At 41.3% G+C, this 5,510-nt stretch overlaps 1 protein-coding gene across 1 annotated transcript in view; it reads left to right on the forward strand.

Moving 5' to 3' along the window:
• LOC117155209 (uncharacterized) overlaps positions 1–5,510 on the forward strand; it is a 34,824-nt gene that overhangs the window by 26,439 nt on the left and 2,875 nt on the right. The gene's annotated exons all lie outside the window — the stretch shown is intronic.

Here is a 5,510-nt window from a genome sequence, read left to right on the forward strand (position 1 = left end):
GCTTGCCGGGCCATTACAATCCCGCGGCAACCACCGACGTCTCGTCGTACCTGCCTACTCGTTCCTCTTCCTCTTCTTACCCTCTCGCGCCCGAGCGCAAACGCATTCCGCCTCGCGGTCAAACGAATCGGCCAACTGCCGTGTTATTCTCTCGTTTGAGCTTTCACATGATCGTAAGCAATTTGTTCTTGAAAAGCAGCTCTTAGAAAAAGAGGTGATCCAGTCAGGCTTATATCGCGAGAAAGTTACTTGGTGTAGACCACGGTCGCGTTATTGAATCAATCAACCAAGTCTAACACTTATGTGGAAGGATCTCGTGTTAAATTTTACGTTCCATGTACAAAAGCGAATAATTGGTGTCTGTGAGAAAGAAGACACAGGAAAGTTAGGTAGTCGATGAAACGGGTCGATAGGCCGGTAATTATGTGGTAAATTACAAGAGTGCCTAACAAGTACACCGAAAGAGAGAGTCGACGTTAGGATAGTGCACTTGGTCGGGTGTCGGCTAATGACTCGAGCTTTCATCTTCTCTGATGGAAACGTTACGGTTCGCTAGAACGAAAGCGTCGTAGATTGCTTCATCGGTTTATTAATAGACCGGTATGGTTCTCCAAATCTGAATATCTATATTCCACAATCTTCGGAATTTTTGCTGTCCAAAACGGGTTGAATGGTCGTGTAACGTGTTATAAATAGGTTTTTTGGTATTACGAAACGTCATAAATAATTTTGTCAGTTTATCAGTAAATCTGAATACGTTTTAAAGTTTTAGGGCTGTTTGTTTAGTTTCGAATCGTTTCGAGTGCTTTTGTAACATGTTACAGATGGGGATGTTGGCCATATGAAACTTTGTAGATTATTGTATCTACGTTTTAGAGTTATTGAATTCTCTGTGGACTTGAAACATACCAAATGCCTGTGTAACACGTTACAAATGAGAATTTTGACGATACGAGCATCCTTGGAAATCCGAAGATCTACATTTTAGAATTTTCGGAATCTTTGTGAACTCGAAAGACATCGGATAACTTTGTAACATGACCCAAATTGGAGAACTTAAATAAGGCGTAAACTCTATAGATTATCTTATCTATTCCTTAATAAATCTCTATTCTTCTTGAAATCTGAGTAAACTTAAATCTTCGTAGTCTCGAAAACCATGGAACAATTGTGTAACGTGTTACAGATGGGAATCTCGGTGATACAAAGCGCTGTTCGATATCCCATCTCGGCTGATCGGGTCAGGTCGAGAAGCCAAAGTGAATAACCCGCAAAAGCCGATCCGGCTGATGATCATGAAGATTAATCTCGGTTCACCGCAACACGCCAGTGTTGTTGCTCCTTTTCATTTTTCATTCCATCGGTACGACGACGTTGCCCCGTGTCTCTTTTTCCGTTTCCCCCCGTCGTTGCTGTTGATGCGTGTTGAATCGTCGGTCTTTCTCACGCATGTACAATATACACTCGTATGCACACGCACGTGCTACTCCGCCGATTGCACGCCGCCTCTCCACCTTCTCCCTCGACCTGTCTTCTTCCACCTCCGGTTCTCCTCCTTCCCCTCTTCCTCCTCCTCTTCTTCTTCTTCTTTTCTATCCTCTTGCCAGTTCTTTTTCATCTTTGCCTCGCCTCGCCCGTTCGGGTCGTGCTCTCTTCACCGCCGTCGATCCTCGACGCTTGCTCTTCCGCGTTCTTCTAACCTGCCAATCGTGCGCTTTCGACGAATACGTCCAGAGGTAATGGACTACCGATCGGCACACACTCGCTCGGTCATCTTCCTGCTGCTAAGCGGAATCGTAATCGCGACTGAAAACTTTTTGCCAGACTATGCTGCGAGTACGATTCGAGAAGAGTAATGATGATCGCCCTGTTGGGCATCATCAGACCTTTCGTTATTGTTACTTACTTATCGATGAGAGGATGTTGTCTTTTAGGCCGTCCTTTTGTGGCAAGGTGATTTATATATGTCGCTATTAATAGTTAAGCTGAGCGCAGATCGATTTTACAATGGTAATGTTGTACGTATGACTTGATAAATTAATATTTACTATGATTCAATGCACAGCAGAGTGCAGTTGTGTTATTAGGAATATGTATAATACTCGATGGTTTATGGTTTTAATAACCATAATAATAATTATAAATGATGCGAGTTGGACGCGATTCACGTCATTGATGTAAGAAGATCCCAAAGTAGGATCACTCCAAATTTCTGATATTTTTCAATCTTTTTCGTGCGTCTGTACGATTGTGATTAGAAATTATAGTTAGAATATGCGTGTATGATTATAGTTAGCAATTATAATATTATAGTAAGAAGAATTAAATTTCTACAAGTGGCAGAATCCAATCAACAGGGATTATAGCTATATCGATGCTCGTTGGGGAATATAAATTCATCAAATCTCACAGCATCGCCATTATAAAATCGCATCAACTTGAAGGACGCGTAAGCTCGCTCCGATTCCCCTATTGCATTTGCTAAATCTTCTGCTCACTGTCGGGACGATGGCCCCTTATCACTCTCGCAGGCGACCTCACTTATTTTTCTCGAACAATGAGTTTCATTGAGGAAACAGCCCGTCCGCTCCAGCCAGAGTACGTCCTGCGTGTTTTTATTATACTGAAGATCGACGCAGATAGAGCTAATAAATGTGACGAGAGGCTCGAGATTCGAGGGAATCGTGTGAATGGAGCTTTGTTACGAACGCAAACTTGTAGATCACCCGAGACAGATATATTCGTCCTAATGAAAATCAGTTAACGAGTCTGTCGACTCGGAACGTCTTCGGGCTTGTCTCTAGATCAGGATTTCTCAAACTTTTATGAGTTAAGATCCACTTCTGAAAGCGGTAATTTTCCGCCACCCAGTCAGAGATTGCACGAACTCTAATTTCTGTCGAGAGTTGATTAATATGGAATTTAAATTTAATTTGGCATAGATCCGTGAGCCAAGAGAAATTGACCAAAAATATAACATATTTGTGATCCTTCGTGTTTCAATCGTGTTATTAATATGTTGAGTTATCTACACAACGTGTTGTCTAATCATCGTGAAAGTTAAAAATTTTTGATAGATGTAAATAGTAATTGTCGCGTGATTTTTATCTCTATCGACTTGGAATTGTTCGTCTGACAATTTTTGGTGAGTAGAAATCTCCTAACGAACATGCAAGCTACTCTCATATTTTAATACTTAACGCGACCCTCATTTTAGGAATCTGTGTTATAGTTCGATAAGCGTAGGACGCTCGTCAAGCGATACATATTTCTTACTGTCGACGCCTATTTCGCCTGCTTGTCTCAGATCTCACGATTTCCTCTCTTACCTCTCTGATTCGCGCGCGTGACACTTGGCTCACGTGCACGAGCGTCTTAAAAAGAACGTGCACAGTCGAGAGAATAATTTTACAACGAGGGAAATGTCTGGCTAGCATATTAATTTCGCGTGACAGACGTTCCTCGTGCTTTCCTCCTTTCGAATCCATGAAAAGTCAAAGAAAGGAATATTTATTAACTCGTTTTGGCTTCTGTCAACTTGGTCGAGCGAAAACTACCTTTGTTTTTGCTCCCTTATCCATCATTTCAGATAGTTTGTTGAAGAATCGGTCGGTGATTCGTTAGGGAGACGTCAGCATTTTCTGAATAATGCATGAGCGGTGGCGCTGGATACGCTTGAAATAATAACAGGAAAATTGCACTGGCGTCAAACGCGCAACTTAAAATCGGTAAAAATATCTCGACCGATATATCTCGACGTAGGAATATATTTACAAGCGTTTGAATGGCTACCTTTTTCGTCGAAACTAGATAGAAATTAACAGGCGGAGGTGAACACAAAACACAGCGATACTATTAGTGAAATGGAAGGCACGTTTCTCGATGCTACGCGCGAGGCATCGGTTTAAAAAAAGAAGAGGAACGGCTGGTGAATAATTAGCGAGGTCTTCCCCCGCGTGAAGCGAGTAATTAAGAGGAAAAGGTGATTTATCGTTGGCGTAGCCGCCGTACGCGACAGGCAGCCAGGCCATGGTGTCTCGATGGTTTAAGAAGCATCGTGTGTTGGTACGCGAGCTCTGCCGCGGAACATCCACGCACGTCGTCGTTTTTGTCCGGACGCCTCTCTGCTCGTAAAATTTCAAGTCGTCTCGTTGCCAGAGTCGTCACTTTTACGGTCAATGAAATTCTTCTTTTGCTCCTTTTTTCCTTGGACGTTACACAGCGAGTTTAATTTACGATCTGCCAGGTGGCTAGCTTAGGGGACTAGTTTCGTTCTTTCTAGCTTTTTCTCGAGAGAGAAAACGTTTCAACTGATAGACGAGGTCATGGCTGCCGAACCGCTTTTTCCTCTTTTTAGATCGCGCGACTTGCTAGCCAGTGATGGATTGTCTTTTAAGCTGACACGGGTCGGAGATACGTCGCGAGATCCGCTAGTCTTTGATATTCTCCAGGCGTCTTCTATGCGACCGTACCGCGTACCGGAACTCCAGACACCGCTCTGCTCTGTCTTCCGTCCGCCAGGCTTTTAGCCCCTTTACATTTATGGAAAGCGTATCTCGCCAAGCGTGGATGAGATATCTCGCGTGTACTTACATTAAGATGCACAATGGCGAGTATGTAGATGGGAAAAGTTCTTGTATCCAATTCAACTTAACTTAGTTTGTACTTTTTACTCGAAATGAACATTTGGAAGTTTTATATTTATAGCACTTCAAAGTACAAGAAATTTAATTGTAAATTTTATATCATGGGGAGAAATATATTAGGTTGTCCCAAAAGTTTCTTTTGTTTCATAAGGATGCACAACATTTGTTGTTTTATATTATTTTATTGAATTATGTATAGTCCATTTTGTAGTAATAGGACAACAGGGGTTAACAAACGAACGGTTAATATTAAAAAATTCTTCCTCAGTCATGTTTTTTTATTTATAACGTTACTATATAAAATAAAGTATTTTGAACTAATTATCTATTGAGATAATCCATCTATGCAAAGTTCTGGAAACAGTTGACTATCGTCTTAATTTTTGCTACAGTATACTGCCGACTTTGACGTTCCAGCATGTGGTTATCAAATGCTCGTAACAGCATGTTATACTTCTAAAATCAATTTGGTTTTCATCACCCTTATACATGAAACATCCAATCACAAACATTTGAAAACGAACACGTGAAATATGAAAAATATCGCAAATATATTACCCATAAATGCAAAGAAGTTAGTTTGAAAGTCTCGTAAAAGGAAGACTCATAGCGGTGGCTGCCGTTCTGATCCGCAGATACGAGATTTAATAAACGCGTAATTACAGCGTAAGGACAGCATAAATCAGGAGACTCTTTTCATTCATTTTATTACGTTTTTGTCGACAACCACAAGATGGTCCACCGCGTACTTTTCCAATTACGCTATAATCTTTCAAATCCTCTCGAAGTCTGATTTTTACGCAACGGTATGAATATTTACAGCGGTTCATTTGAAATTGTGATTGACCATTCTTTTCGTTTCAG

The sequence above is a fragment of the Bombus vancouverensis genome, chromosome 12 (genome assembly GCF_051014615.1).
Source record: "Bombus vancouverensis nearcticus chromosome 12, iyBomVanc1_principal, whole genome shotgun sequence".
In the NCBI taxonomy this organism is placed as follows: Eukaryota; Metazoa; Arthropoda; class Insecta; order Hymenoptera; family Apidae; genus Bombus; species Bombus vancouverensis.